The sequence below is a fragment of the Urocitellus parryii genome, chromosome 1 (genome assembly GCF_045843805.1).
Source record: "Urocitellus parryii isolate mUroPar1 chromosome 1, mUroPar1.hap1, whole genome shotgun sequence".
Lineage (NCBI taxonomy): Eukaryota > Metazoa > Chordata > Mammalia > Rodentia > Sciuridae > Urocitellus > Urocitellus parryii.
In genome coordinates this window covers 251,204,273-251,229,692 of record NC_135531.1, presented here as the reverse complement: position 1 = coordinate 251,229,692, position 25,420 = coordinate 251,204,273, and the positions used below count along the sequence as shown (strand labels likewise).

Sequence of the window (25,420 nt, the reverse complement as noted above, 5' to 3'; positions counted from 1 at the left end):
CGTCTCCTTAGGTATAAATTACGGCCACATGGCCGGGCTAGTTCATGGGGAGGGCACTGGACTTCTATTTATTTTAGATCTTTCTGAAGGGTTTGCTTTGAGAACCTAAAATATTTAGTTGTGCCTTTGCTCTGGGCTTCGTTTTATTAGCAGGAATACTCACAGTAATTGCAAGCTCTTAAATTTATGGTGGGGAGATAGTAAGTTTGTAGAAGAAATAAAAATCACACGTTCTTGGATCTTTTGGAACATGGGGAGAAATCAATCACCCTCTGGACAGCTGCTAGAGTCACTGGGGGCAAAAGTAACAATCCTTCATAGGAACAGACCCAGGGAGGGTGACAAGAGTGAAGATGAGTTTAACTCTAAGGGGAGACTCTCCGAGCGGTGGCCACTCACTGAGACCATCGAAACTTTAGAACCATTGGATGTTAGAATGAGAAGATAGTTTTATCTGTCACTGGTTTAACCATGGGTAAGTTTTTCTTTTGATTTTCATTGACAATTATTACAGTGATGTTTATGAAATTAACAGATGCAATGATTTCAGTGTAGTTTTTGTCACAGAGTATGGACTCAATAAATAGAAAACATTAAGAAATAACTTCATGTCATAATCCAGAATATACATACACTCTCTCTGCATTATAAATGAACAATTGTAAGGTTTTTTTTCTGTGCAAACTGATGCTCTGAAAGTCATCTCCTTGTAGTATGTAGACGGCAGGTCACGGACTCGTCTCTTAGCTGGCTTCCTGTTCAGTATTTAAACTCTACAATGAGAATAATTTCTGTATTTTCTATCACAGAGTGAAAATTGTGTCCTGCATGCTAATTGTTTTACATAGATATAAATTTGGTGTACAAAACATGAATCTTTCCAGGAATATAGCAGTTGCATACCCCAAGGTGTATGAAAATTCTCTTTTCACTCTTTGCCCACATTAGTGATATTTTGATGTTCAGAATGAGTCCCCAATCTGGGCGCGAAGACAGGGATGGCTAGCAGCTGGGTCTGATCTGAGGAAGAAGTCAAGGGGCTTGGAGAACCTTCCCCTCCAGCCCCACACGGCTAGAGTTCATACTTTGAAGCTAGGAGCCCCTGGCCCATCGGGCCCCTCACTGCCTGCAATTCAACCTGGGTAGTTTCCTTCAGGAAAGCGCTCAGATTCTCCTGAGCACTGAGTTAATTTGCAAGTCCCCCTGTGGAGATTGACCAGCCAGGTAGGAGGGAGCCCTGGAGTGGATACATGGATTGAGGATCCTCCGAAAGGGAAAGAAAGAATCAGGATGAGTGGAGTGTTGAAAGTATTCTCCGGTAGGCAGGTCAGGAGGCCCCGCCAAAGGGGCTTTGCTTGTTCTCTCATCTTCCCAGAGAGCCAGCCTGTGCCCGTGCTCCTCCCAGCAACAATCTTAAAACAGGGCATAGGCTGCCAACCTCTGCTGGCCCCAAGAAACTCTGTAAGCAGAGAGTTCAGGGAGAAGAGAAGTTGCTCTTGAAGAGCAGACCCAACTGGGGAAGCAGAGTCCCTCCTCCAGTGGCCAATAGGGCAGATAGAACTGGAGCACAAGTTGAGAGCAATCATTAGTGCCATAAAAAATGTGATGGAGGCGGGTGGACTGGGGTTGTGGCTCAGTGGTAGAGTGCTCCCCTAGCATGCATCAGGCGTTGAGTTCGATCCTCAGCACCACATAAAAATAAAATAAAGATATTGTGTCCACCTCAAATTAAAAAATAAATTTAAAAAAATGTGATCAACCATGAGCCCTGCCCTTTGCAGGGCCTTGGGTTCCTAGACAGCGCTCACTCATGCCCACCTCTGCTAAGTGGTCCGGGGGAGTTCAGCCGGGAGAACATCTTAATTTGAAAGGGTCATATACTAAAGGGAAGTACTGACAGCAGAGTGGCTCGGCTCTTTGGATTCTATGATCATCCTTTTCTTTTTTTTTTTTTTTATAAATTTAAGATTTTATTTTATTTTATTTTATTTTATTTTTTTATTGGTCGTTCATAACATTACATAGTTCTTAATACATCATATTACATGGTTTGATTCAAGTGGATTATGAACTCCCGCTTTTACCCCGTATACAAATGAGGGGAGGGGAGGGGGGATAGTAGACAATAGGACAGACAGCAGATCATCCTTTTCTTGAACCATAGTCTGGTGCACAAAGGGTTAACAGGCCTTGTAGGATCAGCTGCCAAGTGCACGTAGTGCTCAGTCCACACTCCTGGCTTCTGTGGCTTGTATTCTTACGCTGCTGGAGTGGCCTGTTCATGGCATCTGGTTCCCTGGCAACAGCTTTCATTGGCTCATTCAAAACCTTTTCTTCTTAAGAAAGCTCCTACTGAGACGCCCACCACCACTACTAATCACCATCTTTACTTAGTGTTTAGGATGCAGCTGGTATTAAAAAAAAAAACAAAAAACAAAAAAAAAAAAAACAGCATTTGTGGATGTGAGAAGATAAAGAAAGCTCTTGACCTGGCTTTGCTACACCTGCCTTGCGCTGGTTTTTGACAGGACTAGTTGGAAATTACCTGCTTTCCACTGGGGCAGAGAAAAAGACTGGGCTGGGCCAGAAAGTTTCCCAGAGCTGGAGTTCTTTGTTCGGCAGAGATCCACAGAGTCCCTGTGATTCATGACTAGCTGTTTCCCTGGCTGATCTGTGATATAACTGCGGCTCTCCTCTCTGACAAGGGGTGTGGCAGAGCTGAGAGAGTTCAGACAACGAAATCCATATTGTGGAAGGCTTGCGCCTGCCCGGCAGCAAACTGGGGAAGGAAGTCTGCCTTTCTCAGAACCTGAGGAGTTGGGCAGCTGTTCCACCCTCCCCTTAGCTCTAGATTTGCTAAGAATAGCAGTAAAAAATGGCTCTTCGTGCAGTGTTTGGAGAAAAGAAAAGTTGACGAGGTTCTCTAATTAGTAAAGATGGGAATTCATAGGAGGAATTCTTAGATGCACTGAGAATCTCTTTGTGTTTTCTCCTTTTGTCCAGGGAATAAATAAAATGAAAAGCAACAAGTAGAGTTGAGGAAGAAGGCAAGCTGTTTTCACGTTGGTTCACCCCTGTCAATCTGTTTAATTCATTGTCTTTTTAAAAATATATTTCATCTAACACATTGATATTACTTAAATCCAAGCATTTAGGAAATAAAAATGTTCACAACTCACAGTCACAATTATAGAAGGGGTTGCCGATTGGTCTGGCCAACTGGCTCTAGTGGATATGCTGCTCTGACCTGGTTCCTAGAGAGAAAGAGTCATCTTGGTCATGGGGTGGAGATGTGGAGAGAGTGACAGTTCAGAGATAGGGTGAAAGCTGAGGTGTGGAAGCGAGAAGAGGGGCTTTCCTGCTGCTGCGTGTGGGTGAATGGCTCTGTGGTCTGATCCCTGGTCTACATGTGGTTGAGGAGGGTGAGGTTTTCAGATTAGTGTTAGGTATGTCACTGTTTTTAAATGTATTATGGAGGGCATTTAACAGAAACAACATAGGTTTGAAAGTTACTTGGGAACTGGAACTTTTCTGTCCCTTATTAGATGTGCAGTGGGCAAATTCTTAACCCTTTTGAGCCTCGGTTTCCTTGTCTGGAAAATGGGAATAATAGTACCTACCATGACAAGTACTAGGAGAAATGAAGGATATGAGTCCCACCCCTGTAGAAGCTGATGAAGTTGTTCTGGTGATGGGCCTGGGCACTGGTTATTCACCTCATCCCCAGGTGAATGTTCAGCCAATGCTAAGAACCTGGGTGTGGTGGTGCACACCTGTGATACCAACTACTTGAGAGGCTGAGAGACAGGAGGATCACAAGTTCAAGGCCAGTCTCAACAATTTAGCAAATGAGCAACTTAGTGAGACCCTGTCTTAAAAACAAACAAACAAACAACAACAAAAAAAAAAAAAAAAAAAAAAGAAAGAAAGAAAGAAAAGAAAAGAAAAAGGGCAGGAGATATAGTTAGTGGAAAAGAGCCCCTGGCTTCAATCCCCAATACAAATAACAACAAACCACGTGGAATAAAGACCCAGGTCCTCTGTTAGTGTTAAACTTCATGAAATGCCACACAGGCGTTTTCTTTAGTTAGTAGAACAGACATCAAGCATTCAAGATTTTAAGGAAGAAAAATCTTTTGAGTACATCAGTTGAAAGATGGGTGGTACTTAATGTATAAATATAGAGTAAATATATAATCAAGACAGAACTTTTTGTGATTAATAACAAGGTGGGGGTACCCAAAGCAATGCATGACACTGAGTCTAGAACCTGCAAGAAGATTCTAAGTTGATTTCCAAAGTGTTACTTTAGTCACACTCTTGTGAGTTTTCACCAATTCTTTCAGGTGGTGAAAGGGGTGATTGGTGGTAGAACACATGGCATATTCTGTGGAGTTAAATTCCACAGGTAGCATAGGGATGGCAAGCTAATTTCCCCGGTATGTACCAAATCCAATCACTTGGGAGTGGCTGCTTAGAATACTTGATTGAGAGTAATTCTGCAGAGTTTTGGCCTAGTTCAAAAGATCTCCATGGGGGGCTGGAGTTGTGGCTCAGTGGTAGAGTGCTTGCCTAGCTTGTGTGAGGCCCTGGGTTCGATCCTCAGCACCACATAAAAATAAAATAAATAAATAAATAAAGGCATTATGTCCATTTACAACTGAAAAAAAAATCTCCATGGATGATGAGTAATGTTTTTCATAGTCAAGGAAAGGAGAGGGAACTGTGATACATAAACTGAGTTTTGCCAGCTCAGTAAACTATACAGAACTTTCATTATAGGGTGTGGATTTAATAATTCTTAACAATTCCTTCCAACATCATTCAATGTCAAAAGTTAAATAAGTATTCCAACTTATGTTTTTCTCTTATAATTTAAAAACAAAGTCAAAGCCTAGAGATCTGCCTTTTATTGACACTGCCATTTTCCCCACAGGAGAATCTCAGAACAAAATCATCTGTTTTGCTTTTAATGCATGAGGAACCCCATGCTGTGTTCCTCAATCTTCCTTTTAGGAAAGCACCAGATACAATTGTCACACTTTTAAAGATAAAATAGAGACTGAGTGAAGCTTGCGTTTTCACACCCTCAGCTATCTTCCTTAGTGCCTTCCTAGTAAGTAGCCTTCTCCTCCTTCTTTGGTCACTACTGTGAGACCTGAAATTTCTAAGCAGAAACAAACAAAAATCTAATTACAAATACAGAGTGACAGTCCCAGTGAAGCCCATTTACTGTGATTTCCAATTTTCTGTTTGATCCATATTGCAGAGATACAACTGGTGCCCAAGTTTTATTCAAGAACTCATACAAAATATTCCAGATAAACAAGTTTGAATCCTCATCATTCTCCTCTTCTTCATTCTGCTTAATCTAGAAGTAATGTAATTTGTAACTCTCTCTGCCTTTAACAGCTACACACACCAATCATGGAGATTATTCTTCAAATATTTTTTGGTGAAATATTTCAAATACTTTGTAGAAAAAGACACCTTGGATAGTTTCAGCAATCTCGCTTTTGCTCCTCTGGAGTGGTCACAACCCCTTCACCCAGATTCCTGGCTTTTTGCTTCCCTGGATTCTCTCTTGGAGAAACCACTCAAAATTGGCAGCATCCATGATTTCATCTTCTGCAAGGTGGGTACAGTCAAGGGTGAACTTTGGAACCTGCTTCTTGTTTTTGACTCCCTTCACCACTAGCTTTTTCACAGGTGCCATGTCTACAGTAGAGGCAAAAAGCCCAACTTATTGTTTTTGTTGTTGTGGTTGTTCTTTTTAAATACAACATTTAGATACAACGTTGTTCTTTTTAGTAGAGTGTATTTTGACATATTATACATACATGGAGTATAACTTATTCTAATCAGGATCCCATTCTTGTGGTTGTACATGATGTGGAGTTTCACTGGTCATGTATTCATATATGAATATAGGAAAATTATGTCCAATTCATTCTATTGTTTTCCTATTCCCATCCCCCCTCCCCTGCCTCATTCCCCTTTGTCTAATCCAGTGAATTTCTATTCTTTCCTCCTCACACCCTTATTGTGTGTTAGCATCCACATATCAGAGAAAACATTTGGCCTTTGGTTTGGGGGATTGGCTTATTTCATTTAGCATGATACTCTCCAGTTCCATTTATTTACGAAAAAATGCCATAATTTCATTTCTCTTTATGGCTGAGTGATATTCCATTGTGTATATATACCACAGTTTCTTTATGGATTCATCTGTTGAAGGGCAACTGGGTTGGTTCCATAGCTTAGCTATTGTAAATTGAGTTGCTATAAACATTGATGTGGCTATGTCACTGTAGTATGCTGATTTTAAGTCCTTTGGGTATATACTCAGGAGTGGGATAACTGGATCAAATGGTAGGTCCATTCCAAATTTTCTGAGGAATCTCCATACTGCTTTCCACAGTGGTTGTACCAGTTTGCAGTCCCACTAGCAGTTTATGAGTATACCTTTTCCCCCACATCCTCACCAACATTTATTGTCCCTTGTATTCTTGAAAATTGACATTCTGACTGGAGTGAGATGGAATCTCAGTATAGTTTTAATTTGCACTTCTCTTGTTGCTAGAAATGTTGAACATTTTTTTTATATATTTGCTGACCATTTGTATTTCTTCTTCTGTAAAGTGCCTGTTCAGTCCCTTTACCCATTTATTGATTGAGTTATTTAATGTTTTTGTGTTAAGTTTTTTGAGTTCTTTATATGTCCTAGAGATTAATGCTCTATCTGAGGTGCAGGTGGCAGATTTTTTTCCCATTCTGTACACTCTCTCTTCACATTCTTGGTTGATTCTTTGCTGTGAAGAAGCTTTTTAGTTTGATTCCATCCCATTTATTGATTCTTGACTTTACTTCTTGTGTTTTAGGAGTTGAGGAAGTTAGTTCCTAAGCCTACATGGTAAAGAGTTGAGCCTACATTTTTTCTAGTAAGTGCAAGGTCTTTGGTCTGATGTCTAGGTCTTTGATCCACTTTGAGTTGAGTTTCGTGCTCAAACCATGCTGTTTTTGTTACTATAGCTCTATAATATAATTTAAGGTCTGGTATTGTGATGTCTCCTGCTTCACTTTTGTCACTAAGGATTGCTTTGGCTATTCTGGGCCTCTTATTTTTCCAAAAGAATCTCATGACTACTTTTTCTATTTTTTAAAATATTTATTTTTTAGTTGTAGTTGGACATAATACCCTTATTCTATTTATTTATTTTTACGTGGTTCTGAGGATTGAACCCAGGCCCTCGCATGTGCTAGGGGAGCCTCTACCGCTGAGCCACAACCCCAGCCCTGCTTTTTCTATTTCTATGAAGAATGTCATTGGAATTTTAATAGGAATTGCATTAAGTCTGAATAGTGCTTTTAGTAGTATTGCATTTTGACAATATTAATTCTGCCTGTCCAAGAACATGAGAGATCTTTCTATCTTCTAAGGTCTTCTTCAATTTCTTTCTTTAGTTTTCTGTAGTTTGCATCTTAGAGATATTTCACCTTTTTTGTTAGATTGAGTCCCAAGTCTTGTCTTTTCTTTTTTTTTTTTTTTTTGAGGCTATTGTGAATGGGGTAGTTTTCCTAATTTCTCTCAACTTACTATTATATTAACCCTAGTTCCTCAAATCCAAGATGCCATGTAATTTAAGTACACTACTCATTTAATGGGAAAAATCCACTACAGTAAACATGAGTGATAAAAATATATTTATCTATATATTCTTTGTTAGCACTTCATTCAGTGTTTGAGAATAAAACCCTTCAATTTCAGTGTATGGATTCTTGGAGTCTTTTATGACCATTGGCAGTGGTGCCTAGCATCATGGGAATTTTCTGCTTTCATCCCTTGGGTTAGTGATCTGGAAGTCCTTATCAAATGTTGGTTAGGCAGTCTAATGATCAGTCATATGTTGGAATACCAGGATTTTATTTGTATTTCCTGTTTGGTTAAACTCAATTTTATTCTTCCCTTATATTTTTCGTTTCTAGAAGGTAAAGAGCTTCTTTTGAAAGCTACTTGGTTCCTAAGGGTGACTTTGCAATAAATGAGTGGAACACACCAAACTCCCTTAACTTTAAAAATTCTATTTCTTCTGAGATATCTGTTGGTTTTCGTTTGTGTAATTATGGTGCCCATTGTGTAGACTGGCAATCTTCTTGTGTCCTTTGAAGTGGTTGGTTGTTTTTTTACTAGAAGACATGAAAGTATAGTTATACCTTCAGCTGTAAACATTTGCTTCACTTATTGCTCAGTTCTTCCATGGGGTACACAATAACAACTCTCTCTCAACTAATTCTACCTCCAGCAGAACAAATGAGTCTGAGAATAAGATGGCAGAGCATGTGAACTTCAAGTGGATGTTGAAAACATACTTCCTGAATGGGGGCCACGTGAAGGGAAGAGGCAGTCCATAATAACTACAAAAAAGCACCTCTCAACTCTCCAAATGCAAGGAGCATAAGTGACTGAAGGCCCTAGATGCTGTGCTTATATGACTCAGTATAACAGAGGCATGCTTGGTCCTGGGAGTCCTCTGATGGGTGACTTTGTCTCAGGGGCTCTGGATGGTTTTGTGGATCTTCCTTAGAACTGCACAGTAGTCTAGACACTTCCATCTAACCTTTTCTTCTCTTTCTCCTTCGTATGAATAGACCTGTTCCTTGTCTGATGGTTCTCCTTGTTCCTTCCCTGTTTTCTCTCACAGGTGTTTTCCCCAATAAATTTCATGCACACTTAATCTTGTCTTAGTATTTGCTTATTATAGGACACAGTTCTTGTGGTGAACCAGGTAGGTATCCATGGAACATTCCCAATCTAGTGTTTCATTTGCTTTATAATTTACCAAATGCCTTCTCAATCACCACTATTTTTAGAAGTTGATACCATAGGACATTCTAGGGTAAAAAACATTTTAAATAGTGAGAAGTACACATAGGGAATTCCCACTGAGAAAAGGAAGCAGGCCAGGGGAACAATTAGAAAAACATCTTAATTTTTCCTTATTATTTTAATTATTTCTAAAAAGCTTTTTTTTAAAAAAAAAACATTAAAAAAAAAGAAAGGAAGCATTCATGGCAGAAATTCAGTGCCAACTAGATTGAACAAAAAGGGTTAGCTTGAGTTATATCTCAGGAGCAGCAGAATCAGGGACCTAAGAGGCATTAGGAAGCTACTGCAGCTTCTCATGTCTCAGGTGCATAAGACAGCCATTATTAGAACCTGGACATAAACCTGGACATAACATCCTACAGCCCAGAGACCTAAAGAAAGGTTAACTTCTTTTCAATTCTAGTCCTAATTCCCAAGAGAAAGCTCACCTCGGCCCAGCTTGGGTTAGCTGCTCACCCTGACATGAATCAAATATGGTCAAGGGAATTGGTTGGAGGAAGAGACCATGATATTGGTCCATGTTACACCAACATGAAGGGCTCATGGCCATTGTGTGCGTTTTGTATGGGGGAGAAAGGAGGTGAGTCACTGAGAGGACAACATTACATTTATACTACATAGAATAGGGTTTGCAATGCCACATCTTCTCAGCAGTGCACAAACTCCCAGTCCTCATTCCTCTGATAGTCTCTCAGGAGGAGATTGGAAAGGGATGAGCTCTGGTTAGGGCATGCAGCTCTTGGGTTTGATCTATGTAGATTTTCAGAGTTTCAGTGAGAAGCTTCAGCTCTATTAAGGTCTGCAACCTCAAAATTACTAAGTGTCCTCTCCCACCTGCCCCAAATTATCAGAGTTGCTGGGCTGTACTTTCAGGTGTTTGTTATTTCTCTGACCAGAAGAAATCTGCATGGCACAGGTGAAAAAACATCAATTTTAGAGTAGGAAACCTGGATTCTTATCTTGCTTATATCTTCAATGTAGCTATGTCTTTCTGCACTGAAATTTCAACTCAACTGTAGATTAGAAAAGTTTATTAAAGGACAGCAGAAAAGACTTCTCCCGGAGGAAGAAGGGGACCCAAGAGATGGAATCCATGGAAGTGCGGTTGTCTCTCCATTTTATAGTTTTGTCCAACTCAAGGATCCTATGATTCAATGCACTGTCACTCTGTAAAGAATCTATAGGGCATTTCTTTGTGATTAGTGCTGCCTTCTTACTTAAAACCCACCCCCCACCACCTTTTCTTCCTAATAAGAATGTGTTAAGGGTTGTGAAGCCAGATTTAAATTTAGGTAGTCAGTGTAGTTAGGTAAATTGGGTCTAATATCGAGTAAGATCTAAAATGGAGGCCATGTTGAGAATGAATTCCCGGAAAAGTTGAGCAACTCTCGGAATGTTAATGAACAGCCCCAGCAGATTTGAAGATAGCTCATCCCAAAGAAGTGTTAATGAATAGCAAACTTGAAGATGCTGACTCGGAAGTGTCCAGATTACTTCTTTGGCCCACCTGTGTCCCAACCCTTCGGGCCTTCCCACCTATATTCCATCACCGAAAACTATAAAATGGAGAGACAACCGCACTTCCATGGATTCCATCTCTTGGGTCCCCTTCTTCCTCTGGGAGAAGTCTTTTCTGCTGTCCTTTAATAAACTTCTAATTTTCCACTCTGACCTTGCCTCGGTCAGAGTGCTTCTCTGGTGTTATTCTTCAACACTGGGGAAGCAAGGACTCGTCACGGGTCAATAGCGGTAACAGTTGGAGGTGTAGTTCAATGGTAGAATGCTACCTAGCATGCACCAGGCCTTGGGTTCCAACCCCAGCCCTGCAAAACAAAAAGAAAAAAACCAAAAAGTCAAACATGTATTGAACAACTGGTATGTGCCAGGCACGGTACTACAATTTGAATGGGAGATACAAACGAGATCCAGCCCTCCCAGCAGACATATGAACTAAAGGTAACTAAAGTACTACATGATGACGCTTGGTTACAGACAAGGATATTTCTAGGAGTGAGTTCTTCACTTCACAAATCATGAGTTTTTTTTTTTTTCTATAATTTTATATTGGCATTTCTGTAGGAAGCAGCATCTTCCAGTTCTCCTTGAAAGGATATGTTGAATAAATGAGTACTGGTTGTTATAGACATTCTGTCAAGAAAAAACAAAACAAAACAAACAACAACAATAACAACAATCAAAAAATGGTTTTTGGAGCTAGTGCCTCTAACAAATAGTTTTTGAACATGTAGTTATGTACTAGCCTCCACATGAGGAGCTTAGATGGGATGAGAGACAATGAAAAAGTATCCAAAAATATACAATTACAAGTTGCCATACATTCCAAAAAACAATGGAATTTGGAACTTAGAAGGTGAATAATGGAGGTGGGGTGGTTAAGACACAAAGAGAAGGAGCCTGCAGGGCTAACGGCAGGGTGTGAGTAGGAACAGCATTCCCAGGCAGAGGTGAGAGTGCTTGGTGCATCTACCCCTGACAGATGCCAGCATGGCAGGGGGACAGTAGACAAGAAGGAGGGTGGTGAGAGATGAGGCCTGGGTACATATTAGCTCATTTTCCTTTACTGTAATGAAATACTGAGGCTGGGTACCTTGTAAAGAAAAGAGTTTTTTTTTTTTTTTTTTTAGCTTGCAGTTTTAAAGGCAGAAAGTCTCAATAGCATGGTGCTGAATCTGGCAAGGACCTTGTGGCAGATGGCATCACAATGGCAGGAGCATGTGTGAGCGGGACAGATCACATGGCAAGACAGGAAGCCAGAGAGCAACTGGGGAGAAGCCAGGCTTGCCCTTTTATAACAGCCTATCTTAAGAACTCACTAGGGTCCCCAGTCCCAGGAAAACTACTCCAGGAACCTAATGACTCTTAATAGGACACCTCTTACAGGTCCTAGCACCTCTAACATTACCACACTGGAGACCAGGCTTCTAACACATGAAACTTTATGGGAAAAACCACACCCAAACCGTAGCAAGGTGACTTCTGGAGAGGCAGCATCAGGGGTTTGTGATGGAAGACCACTGGAGGTTTGAAGCTGCAGAGTGATTTGATGGAATCTGTGCTTTATAAAGGTGGTGCAGACCACTGATTGTGTCCCATCTTCTCCTGATGGAAATAGGGCCCTCTCGTATACCCACGTGTGTGTGTGTGTGGGGGCGGGGGGCGGGTGTTTTCTGGAAGATGTTTGGCAGGAAGAGAGCAAGGGGAGGAGGGGAAAACCTGTCCTGACTCAGCCTGATTCAGCATGTCCTTTGCCTCCAGTAAGCATGTGGGCAGGGTGGAGAAATGAGGATGTCTTCCATTGTGGCGGCTCTGGCCAAAGGCCCTCCTCCGTTTTCTAGGAAGATAAAAACAAAATAGGGAGGAAAAGAAAAGGAAACTGGGATATAAATGCATGATCCCTCTTAAAGAGAGGTGTAGGACATAGAGAACTGGTCAGAGAACAACACATCATATGACCTCATGTGCAGGACAACTGGCTGCCACCGCTGTCCCCACCTGACCAATCCATGGGGACAGCAGATAGCATGCAGCCAGGTACTCTGGAACAGCTGAGGACAGACTTGGATTTTGGAGTCAGACAGAGTTAGGCTCAAATACTGGCTAAATTTTGACATAGGATCCTACACTGGTTATTTAATATCTTTGAACTTCATTTTCCTATTTGTAAAATTGAAATAACACCATCAAACTTGCCAATTCGTCCTGAGGATTAACACAGGTAATATGTGCCACAGATGTGCTGAACAAATGGTAGCTGTCATGATTATATATAGAGAGAGGTGGTCATCTGTTAGGCCTTCAGGATCAAACCAGGCTTTGAAATCCCTACTTCCTCTTTCAGGACCCCTAGTCTCTACCTTTCTTCTCACCTAAAATTCCCTTTAAAAAAAAAATATGTCAATTTACCAGAGCTTAGAATAGTGAGGGACTTCAAAATGCACCTTTGCTTTCAAGTGAGTTATGGATTATTTTTATTTTGCACCTTATTAAATTCCTGTGGAATGTACTCATGTTCAGTGGGCAACTGGCAACGCTGCTTTGGGGAGTTTGGGAGCCTTGGGAGGAAAAATATCTAGCGCTCCCCTCTTCCCCTCCTTTGCAGCTCTGCTTGGGCAGACTTAGTATCAGAATGTTAATTCCTCAGTAATCACTGTGGGCTCTGGAGCCACAGCCTCTGGTGCTTTTAGTGCTTTGGACATAGGGAAGGTAGGATTTGGGAAACGCCTTCCAGTGTCTTGGTGGGCCAACTCAATGCCAGGCCCCTGGCACAGCTGCAGTGACTGCTGCCTGGGGAAGCTACTTTTGTTGGTACAAACTCAAACCCCAACGGCAGGCTGACTTGGGTTGCAATGGAAAGTAGATTCCAAAGCTGCCCCTGGAATGTGAACTTTTCCTGGAAACTTTCCATGCTGCCTCTTAGAGAACAGCAGGCATCAACGTATTCACACCAGGAGTCAATTAAAGAAACCCAAATTATTGCCATTCCAATAAACAGTGATCTTTCTTCCTTTTCAAATAAACTTGTTAGGATGGCCTAAAAGCCAGTTTTAATTATACGATCAGATAGAATAAATCTGATTAGAAGCTTTTTGTCTACTTTAATTAATTTTCTCCTGCAATCAGAGCTATTTTTAGTAAATGTTAAATATGTATTTGAATAACTTCAATGTACATATTTTTTCAAAACCTGCTGGGGTTCTCTTTCATTCATCCTTACTCCATTTTGAAAAGGCATGCTCCAAGAACATATCATTCAGAGTGACTTATTTAAGAGAATAGCCCAACTTTGTAATTTAGCCTGTGATAAAAATACAAGTATCTGGGTATGAACACAAAGATTGCACACCATAGGTCAGGGTGGGGGGGTCGGTCAAGGTGATTCTGTGTAATTGTTACATGCTAGATCCAGTGGACAGAGAAGGAAAGAGGGTAATGTGGCAAGGATATTAGCAGTTAGATCATGGTGGTGCCTTTGAACTTGTCTTAAATAGGACCTTAGAGGTGCAACACTCTTACCAATCTTTCTCCTCTCACTTCTCCCCTTTTCACACATTGAAGGCAATTTCCTCCACTCCTCCTTACCCCCATGCATCTCTGCTTACCCACAATATGGAAATCTGCAATCCAAATAGTTTCAAAGGTAATCTTACGGGTAATAGAAAGTACATTGTTCACCTTTACTTAGCACAGTACCTGATTCTTAATGGCTACTCAACATATGCTTTATGGAAGAAAGGAAGGAAGGAAGAAAGGGAGAGAAGATTCTCATATTCTATATGGTCAGGATTCAAAAATTTCTATGCAAGTTCGTCCTTCTGGTTGAAAAGTATTACCAGTGAAATTTGGTGAAACTGGTTTGACCAAACAGCACTGGATAGTGTCATGTGTCAGAGATCCTCAATGTGCATGAGGAGTGGATAATTATAGGCAAATTCTTTTTCCTTTGTAGTGGGATTCTTAAGTGTCTGGGTTAGGATTCTATTCCATCTTCACGTTGATGAGAATTATTGCTGATATTTTAGTTTCCTCTCAAGCTCACTATGTCCTTGTCAATTCTGATGATAGAAAAAAATAGCTATCATGAGATTTTTAAAAAATAATTTCCCATAGAATTCAAGCAATAACTTTTGTTGTTGTTGTTGTTTTTGCCTTGTTTTGAGAAGGGTGGGTCAAAATATTAGTTTGAAATCTTTCAGTTTGGCTGCAATATCCTGGTTGCAGAAATTACCTTTTTCTTTTTGTAAGTTCTGAAACCAATGTCCCTAAGACTGGTGTCATGTTTTTCTCCTCTTTTCAAATTAGCCTCGAACAGCAGAAAGAAACGGGAAATCCTATGTAGTCAGTTCCAAAAGAGTAATAAGAAATCACAACCACAAAATAGGAAATAAGATTTATTTTCCTGTTCATACAGTTGAATTTACGTTGAAGTTACACACAGTAAAGGAAGAATTCCCTGAAGATTAGGGTATACAATATGTATGCACAAAGAGATTGGGGACTGACTGTTAGCAAAGGGGGCCTTTCATCCAATGTAGTCAAATGATCTGTTTGCACTGCTCTGGTGGAGGTGATAGGAGTCTCCAACACCAGGCTGCAGGAGACCTCCCACACGGAGCCTCAGACAAAGAACCCAATTTGGCCAAACAGTGATAAGAAAGAGGACTCACCACTGAGGCTGGGTCATTGCTGGAGTTTGATAATGTCTAATAATATCTGGTGTTTACATAGGAGCCCTTTCCTGGGGGCAAAGTGCATTACCACCATTATCTCATTAACCTGTCCTCTGACCCTAAAAGCATCCACATTGGACTGGGGCTGCCAGTGAGGAGCAGAGAAAGAACAAAATAATTAAGTGGCAAAGCTGGATTTGGAAGTTGGGTTTCTGTTTCTAGGCCAGGTTGCTCTCTTGAGGTCTTTCACTCAGGGGCACATGGAGCCTGTTCTAAGTCTGGTTGGTTCATCATGGCCTCCCATTTAAAGGAGAAACAATTCTGCTGTTTTCAGTGTGTCCAGAGGCAAGGCAAAAAACCCTAAATGTTCTACCTCTGTCTTCTAATTCAGGAGTTCTTAGTGTGGGCAGTGGGTTCTGAGGGGTGGGAGGTAGAAGAAATTGTCTACAAACTGTGTGTATATGACTAGGCTTTCATTTTTTTTTTCTCCTAGGGACTGAGTCCATAGTTTCCATCAGATTCTCTAAAGGATCTATGATGCCTTACAAGAACCTCTGGATTCTTGTTTTCTTCTCCTCAGCACTGGTGAGGTATTGTAGTCAGTCTACAGCAAACTCACGGCTTCCCTGAAGCATTTAGACTTTCAAATACAGATTCCACTTTAGTCTATTTAGAAGGTCATGGGGTAGGAGGAATTGATTTGGATAGGTAATCTATAACTGATATTTTAAAGAGTGTTAATATTTTATCTGGCTCCAAATAATTTCCCATAGGTGATATATTCACTTATTCTTTTATTCATTTATCTGTCAGTCATTCAGTGAATGTGTTACTTTCCTAGGGTTGCTGTAACAAATGACCACAAAGAGAGTGGCTTAAACAATGAATATTTATGGTCTAATAGTTCTGGACACTGGAAGTCTGAAATTAAGGTGTCAGCAGGACCAGCTGTTTTGAAAAGCTCTGGGGTGCGGGGGGACTTACTTTACCTTCTCTTAGATTCTAGTGGTTGCTGGCAATCCTGGGTGTTCTTTGCTTTGAAAACAGATACATGGCTCCAATCTTTATTCTGTCACCATTACATGACTTCTTTGCTTGTTTTATGGATAATATTGATATTGAATTAATGGTCCCCTGTATATCAAATTATTATTATCCAAATAAGGTCACATTCTGAGGTTCCAGAAAGAATTTGAATTTTGGAGGAACATTATTCACCCCAGAACACTGAGAATATACTATGTTCTAGATATTGTATTGGGCACTTGAAATCAAATATAAGAAAAATCACTGCTCTCCAAGTACTAATGGTACTTAATGACCTTGTTTGCATTTTTTTTTTTCGTCAAGTAGTGTCTCTTTCTTTAGTTGTCTTAGTAGTGTCTCTTTCTTTAGTTGTCTTAGGGTGATACAGGAGTATTAGAGGTTCAGATCTTAACTCTGATTTCTTACTGGACTCATGTTCCTGCCCATTTCTGGAGGGAGCAAGAAAGCTGGGATATATCCATCAAAGGTGTATATTTCAAAAATCATAATAGCTACAAATTCTCCCTTTCCTCAAAAAATGAATTCGTGTGGCTTACATGAGTATATAGGCACCTATAACAGATCAACCTTACCAGACTGCTCACTGTATGGCAGGAAGGGTGGGAGATGAGACCAGGAGCCAGGCAGAGATCATAGCGGATCTTGTGGACCATATTTAAGGTTTTAAAATATGGAGACATTGTCAAAGTTGCAATTGGAATTGTTCCCTTTGGCACAGGTCAGGACAAACTGGAGGAGGAAACAAAATGAGGAGGGGTGGGGTGGGGCATTTAGGGGTCATTATACTGATCTAAGCAAGAGGTGCAGGTGCAAGAGATGTAGGTGGTAGGGAGGAACTAGAATTCAAGTGGATTTGCTGATTGAGGGAGAGGACACAGTCAAGGATAAATTGCAGTTTCCCATAGAGTAAAATAGCATCAGCTGCTGGGTCTCAAGCCATTCACTTTGTCTAGGCAGTCCATGGTGCCTTTTAAACATCAAAACCTGCATGGCTGCAGGAGACAGCTGTGAGCCAGCCAGTCCTGACAACTTGAGGATCAGGGCCACCTTTTCCCTTAAAACTTGCCATTCCCCTGAGGCCAGTGCCCTAGAAGGAACTCCAATGCTAACTGCACCCGATGCCTGCTGCCCTTATTCTTCCCACAGTGCTGATCAGAAGGCATCTCAACATCCTGTTTTCTTACCCAGGGTGTCCCTGGAGGAAAGGGGACATCTCATGCTTGTGGGGTAGAGAAGGCTAGTTTGCTATGGAACATTCTTGTGTCCCTTGGCCATCTTAGCACCATGAACTCAACAACGAAGCCAAATATATTTCCTCAAACTTTGAGAGCCATGAATGCATTCCCCCCCCCAAGTAATTCCCAAACTCCTTAGGGAATTTGTCATCATCTTTCAACTCCCACACCTTCAAGGGAGAGTTTGGAGCCTGAACACAGGGGGAGCACTGGGGGGCACATGCAGTGAGTCATCTGGACCTGGATGCTGACCTTCTGGAGTCCCTTTGCCCTGGCGGGGAGCTTACTTGGCTCCTCAACAGCCCTGCTATGTAAGAACATAACGAGATGAACTAAATCCAAACTCACTTCAGCCCCACCAGTGGCCATAATCCTACTGCGACACTCTGTCACATGGGGTGAGGTCATTAGACATGGGTCATGGAAAAGCAGGGTCTAATTCCTTGCTAACAAGTAAAACATGACATGGAATAAAGGTATTTGAAGCATAAAAGAAGCTAACCACCGTTTTAGTGGTATTTCAAAGACACAGGCAATTCTAAGGATAGCAACAATTTAGTAGTCAGAGTTGGGTGGGGGAAAGTAGGACGAGGGATGCTGTGCACTTCAGAAATCAAAAGATCTTTAAAATGAAATGGTGGCATGGTAGCGCAGGTCTGTAATCCCAATGTCTCAGGGGGCTGAGGCAGGAGAATCGCAAGTTCAACGCCAGCCTCAGCAAAAGTGAGGTGCTAAGCAACTCAGTGAAACCCTGTCTCTAAATGAAATATGAAAATAGATGGAGTTGTGGCTCAGTGGTTAAGCAACTCTACTTTCAATCCTGGTACCAAAAAACAAAAAGGTGGGGTGGTGGTGGGGAATGGGGCAAGTGTATTATCTCAGAGGATTGTTGAGATAATCAAATGAGTTAAGATATATAGCGTGCTTAGGGGATACCACCTATGTGCCAGGTGCCTCAAACCCCTCAACAACTATTACCACTTATAATATGGGGAATGAGAGTAATAACAATCAGTTGGCCAAAGACAACTGAGTAAATGTGTAAGTGACTCAGGAACAGGGCTGTGTTGAAAATCTTCTGTTTGCTTTTTTTCTCTCCTTCCTGAGTTTTCTTTGATCTTTCCTTTCCTTTCTCCTCCAACTCCTCCTTTTTTTCTTTTTCCTTTTTAAACACATTCTATCTTTGTTTTATTTTTCTTGGTTAAGAGTGACAGGTAAGAAAGATCTCCAGGTTAAAAGAGGTGTCCCTAAGGAAAATGAAACTATCTCTATTCTAAAATTTCTTGAAGTCCTAGCCTGTGCAAAAGGCTACATACCTGAGCTAAATTCTTTCATCTTTATAAAATCAAATAGTCAGAACTAACAATGTTAGATACAATAATGTTTATTTGTACACAGGCAGTAACTCTCTTGAAGGTTGGAACTAGGTGATGATTTCTAGTCACATGCAGAGTTTTTCAGATCTGATGTTTGGACTAGCAGAAATCATGCTTTATAATTTAAAATAATGAAAGGCATTTGAAGTAGCCTTCTGATTGGACAGCAGAGATTGCATTTACATTTTTCTTGGTGCCACTTCAACTGCTCAGACATTCAGTAATCTTGAGAAACAAACACAGAGAAGTTATAAATATATAATAGAGATGGTTTGCACAGAAAAAGGACTTGGTGATCTGAAGTAAACGTTTTGTACGACTTGTGGACCAAAAACCACTTGGTGAATGGAGGAATTGTACGTTGCCTTCCTCTCATTAGAGACGAACTAACTGAATTTCCTGGCTGTTTTGTTTAACTCTTACTGCAAAATAGATTCCCACCTTCAATGAAGTAAGAATTTGTTTTTGTAGAGGGAGCTCCCTTACGCAGACTTTGGATAAAGAACTCAAAGTTTTTAATTTTTAGCTTCCCTTTTTGTTAGTCACTTGTGCTGACAGTAAAATGAAACTTCTTTGTGACTTGAGAGGCTGGTTTGGTTTGAAACATTTGTTTGTATTTTCTGAGGCTCTTCTGACTTTATCAAGCCATTTGGCTTTTGAAGAATGCTGTAGGAACTGGCAAATGCACACCATGCTGGAAGCCAGGAGAGCTGGTGGCTGATTAATATGGCATTGACTTTCCCAAGGAAACTGAACTATTTACTAACTTTTGTAAGTGCAAATAGTGATGAAAATGGCAACAAGTTATCCTTTCAATGGATTCTTCTCTGCTAAAAGTTAAACAGTGTCAGAGTGGTAAAGGTGAGTAAAGATGCGAAAGGACATTCATCTGAAATCCACATCAACCTTCATAGAATGAAACCCAGAGGGTAACAATAAAAAATGCAGTTGTAACTATGGTGTTTCAATGTGGGTGGGGGTGGGTGGGGAATAAGCAAGCCTTCTAATCACAGACAAAATTAAAAAGATCGTACCTTAACATTTGGATTTTCCTTCCTTTAGTCTGCCCACCTTTAGGTCAACCAAGTCCAACTTGAACTACACCCCCAGAACACTTTTATTTTAAATACTAGGTGTGTACCCCACCAGCAGCCACAACTTTTTGTTTCTTTTATGCCATGACTTTGAATTACAGTGAGAATCTAGAATTTCTAAGCATCTAGAGTTCACCAAGACCCTGGATAAACTATAAAATACATGCCAACTCCTCATTACATCTAACCACTATCAGTTTTTAATTGGCAGATTAGACTGGGCATGGTGGTGCATGCCTATAATCCCAGTGACTCAGGAGGCTAAAGCAGGAGCTTTGTGAGTTCAAGACCAGCCTCAGCAACTTAGCAAGAACCTCAGAGACTTAAAGAGTCCCTGTCTCAAAATAAATAGTAAAAAAAAAAAAAAAAAAAAAATTAAAACAAAACTGGTGATGGAACTCAGTAGTATAGTGCCCCTGGATTCAAACCCAGTAACAAGAACAACAATGAAAAACAATGAGCAGAGCCTTTTTGGTTTTCATTTATGGGCTGGTGCCACAAAGTCTCTTATGACTGGACCATTCTTCTGTTGGAAACCTAGATTTCATTCTGCCAAACATGGATGCAGGAGAGAGAAGTGCTGTGTTCTAGGGGTGCAAGATGCTGTTTCAGCATCAGGAAAAAGGGCAGAGTTCTACTTTGTTATTTGTTATTGATGAAAGGAAATTATTTCAATGTGTTTTTATTATTTTATTATGTATTATCCTCAAATTATTGTTAAGGATAACAACAATAAAAAAAATTGTGTTGCCTTCTGAATTCATGCCTCCTGGAGGAATTCATGGTTCCCTGAAATTGTTTTCACTGTTTCCCCAAAATGACTTCCTGTTGAAGAGCCCTCCAATGGCAGGCAGACCTCAAACAATGCTTGTTCTCCCTCCTTTGGGCCCAGGTTTCTGTGCCTCAGTTGCCCTTTCTATAATGAAAGAGTTTTAAGGTACACAGTTTGCACAGCTTTCTTGGGCTCATGTCCAACTCTAATGCTCAGAATGATTCCAGAAGTTCATATTGAGAACCTGTAAAGTGAGAATAATGATAATTTCTCTCTCATCATGTTGTATGGATTAAAGGCGTTAATATCAGTACTTAACACAGAACTGACACAAGAGTCAGCACTTATTAAATGACAACTACCCATATTATTTCATTGTGATAAAATTGATATGTGTGACAATAATAATGTGAACATTTTTTTTGTCATTTCCACATAGGCCTTCAAGAAGGGGGTTTCCGTTGTGCTAGAGTTTGTTTTCCTCATGTTCCCACTCACTGACTCACCAGTGGGGAGACAGCCTGCCCTGGTCAGCAAGAAGCCTGAACTTTCCCACTGAGCCCCTGTCCCACCCTTCGGAGCACATACTTTCCTTCAGGGCTGAAAGAGGCAGGAGCCTGTGGCTATGGAGAGGCCTCTCAGGAACTCTTAACCAAGTCCTGAAGGGTTGGCAGGAATGTCTGCCAAGCATCTCCCCAAGTTTATTCTTTCTACTGGGCCCTCAAACCCCAATGTAGAAACTTATGCAGGCAACAATGGGGAGCCTTCAGCCTTCAGATTTTAAATAGCATTTACGAGCCTCCTGCTTCTCCCTAAGAATAAAATAAATAGTTCTTGGGAATTAGCACTGAAAATCCCCTTTCTAATTTTTTTCTGTGCTGATGTAAATTATTTTCCTGCCTTTTGAATGGTTTTGGATTAAATGAAAAAGAATAGAAAACGGAAAGACAGTAAGACCTCAGTAAACATCTGTGGCCTGGTCATCAGAAGAACAGACTAGATCCAAGCTTACCTTGTAGGGCTGAGTTTCAAGCTTCAAACGGAGGATAACTATCCCTACCTCCTTGGGTTGTAAAAAATAAGTGAGACAATTACATATTAATAACAATGATGCTATATGAATGATGAGGATGATTGTTGGTATTTATTGATCACTTGTCAGATGCCAAATACTATGGTTAGAGCTTTGTGTGGTATCTCACCCAGTACACCATATTGCATCCAGGGCTTAGCATATGATCAATGCTCAAAAAATGTCAGCAATTATAAAGATACTGATCATCATTATGAATAAAGCACAAAAGCCAGTGTGTACTGCCCTTTGCAATGCGTTTGTTCCATTGTGTTTCTTTTTATAACGGTGGTCCAACCCTCTGTCACTCTGCAGCTCCTCTTAGGTCTTCTTCCAGCCACACCACCTCTTTAAATACCATTTCTCTGGAAAGAAGATGACCAGATTCAGTATTTGGGAGACCTGGTGGTTCCTTCACCATCTGGGATTACTTGTGACAATGAATGAGCTGCTTTTTAGCCCCTCAACTCTAGTTTCTCCATCTTTGGAATATAATCAAGATACTTTTACCTATTTGTTAGTATTCAGGGCCCTGGGGAGAAAGTGTTTTTTAAACAGAGAGCATGGTGTTTTCCAGCCACTCTGCCCTACCTGCCTTTGAGGAAAGGAGGGTGCATTATTTGCTGGTTGCCACTCTGGCTGAGACACAGGATAACAAGTCCCAGCAGCCATTGTGCGAAACACAGGGCCAGCATAGCACGTGACACGTGGTGGGTCCTCCAGAAACCATCTGTTGGAGCGGAAGGGAATTCATGATTTTAGCTCAGGGTCTTGTTCTCTACATCTGCTGCAAAAAGCAATTCAGGGACCAGCTGCCACCCATCCCTCCTTCCCGCTCCTCCAGACCTGGAAACAGGAACTAAATGTTATATGCCATTTGTTTGCCTTTAGAAATTAAAAACACAAACACACACACACACACACACACACACACACACACATAATTGGTGCTAAGTTACATATCACATGCTTCCATTATTGGCACTTAATTTCCACTCCCTGTCTGACCATACTTTCCTCAACATACTTTTCTCTTTGATTAAATGGTACCCTAGAATCTGCAAGGCCACTCCTAAGTTGGGGGATCTAATTTTCCAATTGTGGGTGGTTGGATTAGGTAAAGTCATTTTCACAGCTTGTCTTTATTCATGGACTATGTGGAACTTTCTCTCTTCTCACCTCTTCCCTTTGTCACTGCCTCCTGAATGCCCTTTAGTGCTCCTGATATGCTTATCTCTCAAGACCACTTCTTGATTGAATCTGATGCCAGCAATGAGCAGCATAAAGAGGTTATAGGTGAGAGCATTAATGGAAGTATCTAACAAAAGAAGTGGACTTGAGCTACTGAAAGGGCCCTTATAAAGTGAAGCCAGATGCCCGGCCTAAGCACACTTGAACCCCTCACAATAGCTCCAGTTTTATTTTGCTTGTTCGAAGTCTTTTGTTGAAAGAGGCTTCAGGGACCTAGAGAAGTGCTTAAGTTCTCGCCTGAGTATAACTGATCAGAATCAAAAACCTTTGTTCTGTCAATTGTATCAAAATTCCCAGCTACAGAAATTCCAAGATCAGAGAGACTATGGCTAAAGCAGGCTGTGACAAAGGTTGTGTTCATGCAGATAAGCCAAGAAGATCCCATGGAATCATTGGATTTTGAGGAAGATGAACTATCAGGCTGTGGAATTGCTGGTAGAGAGGAGTGGGGAATGGCAGAGTAGCCAGATGAAGAAACTAGGTAGTCTCTAAATTTGTAATTTGGCTTCAGTAGACAGGGATGCAATAGAGATCTCACTTTTTGAATTAGCCAGAATTAAAGTTCATTTTCCTCCAGAGTACACATTGGCTTGGTTAGTTGAAGGAGGGAAAATACAAGGGTTGGGGGTGGGGCTGGGGGACCAATCAGCCAGGGATTTGGAAATAACTGAATGATCCACAAATTAATGAGCCAGTTTAGCACTTCATACTGTGCTTGTGCTTGCAATCATAGGAGGATTTCACTCTGAATTAGGTCTAGAGTTACTCTGGGTGGACTTTGTCATTCTTCTGTCTGTTGGAGGAAGGCCTTGGTCTCAGAGGTCACCTTCACCAGCTGAGGACAGTGGAACTAGAACCAACCTAAAAGCACCACATTATCTGGTTTCTTGGGAATGCATTCTTGCTGGATACTGCTCTCTATGATTGGATGGTTCATTTCACCTTGTGTGGAAGGCCAGATGACAGATTAAAGAAAGTCAACTGGGTTCAGTGTGAGGACAGGAGATTCATTTCTTCTCCCTGTGTCACTACCCTGAGTCAGCTTCTTCATCTTTCAAATGAGGAATTACTTTCCATTTCAGGGTTGGAATAATTGTGAGGATAAAGTCAAATAATGAATGTGAAAGGTGCTTTTTAAAATGGCAAATACCACCAAGTCAGTATTCCAAATAGCATTTGTGTCTCTGTCCAGACCCTTGCCAGGTTCTGTCTAGCATGACGGTTACCGCTTATCTTTTTCTTTGGGGATGCTCTCTTCCCTCTGAATTAGGACTAGAGTTACTCTGGGTGGACTTTGTCATTCTTCTGTCTGTTGTCTGTCCAGTAACTTCTGTTCTGAGGACCACTTGATCAGTTGCTTGTTGAACTGGAACACTTATAATAAATAAACTACCATTGTCAAACTTGCGTTTTTTCTACCACTGTGATACTAAAAGAGAAAATTCCGAAAGACTGTATCTTTAAAAACAAACAAAACAAAAACAAAAATAACCAAAGGGAATAGGGGCAGGCACTGTGTGTGTTTATCCAGAGTTAACATTTTAATGGTACTCTTTTAACTAGTTGACCTTTGTATGAAATGTGAGGAATACAGATTTAGATGTAAGAGAAATCACATACTAAGCAGTAAGAGTTTAAGAACCAAATTTTAGGAAACCAGTTGGATGCACCGAAGGCGAAGTAAGAGCAAAATTGAACACACACCTATGAATTATTTATTTAAGTCCACAGTGGAGTGTTTTGGGTCTCTTCTAGGATTTCCTGGAGCCTGCAGATTGTTATTCACTGTTCATATGCATATATAAAAATATACCATCTATAAATAGCCACCTGCCTTTTCAGTGAAATTAAAGATGGGACAGTCAGAAGAGATTTTCCCAGTATAATTTCAGGGCTCAAACCTACAGCTGTTACTCTCCTATGTTTCTACTTAAAGAATTTCTAATATCGCTGTTTTATATCTATTAGGTTCAAGACACTTTTTTAATGGTTAAGATGTGAACAGGAGAATTTTTTTTTCTTGCCAAGATTTCTCACATACCTACTTAAAAAGATTAGGTGTGGTGTGTGATTGTTGTGCAGACTAGTTTTGTTTTAAAAACTGCAGAAAATTTTCACAAGTGTTTCTGCCCCTTATCTGGGGATTAACACCAAACTCCTGCCAGTGTTTTTCTTAAACTCTACACATGCCCTTTCACAAACACTCTCCCTCACATATTTTCTGCTAAAATGCACCTCCTTAAGAAAAACCCCTGAGCTGCTAAAATTCTTAAGTAAGAATGAGGGCATAAGAAGGCATCACAATGTGAAAGGAATTAAAGTGAACACTTTTATCTTTGCTTACCAAAAGGCAGGTAGCAATTTATTCACATGGCGTCTTTGTTCCCTTACTAAAGACCAACACTCTTCAATCTTAGAAAGCCCTGAAAGACAAGGCAGTGCCCAGGAGAGGAAGGGGATGTGTTCTTAAGAGCAGTCACACAGCTCTCCCCCAGAAG

General features: G+C 40.8%; 1 pseudogene; it reads right to left on the bottom strand.

Moving 5' to 3' along the window:
- Positions 1-928: 928 nt before the first annotated feature.
- Positions 929-5,716, bottom strand: LOC113194317 (large ribosomal subunit protein eL22 pseudogene; annotated as a pseudogene).
- Between the last annotated feature and the right edge of the window lie 19,704 nt (positions 5,717-25,420).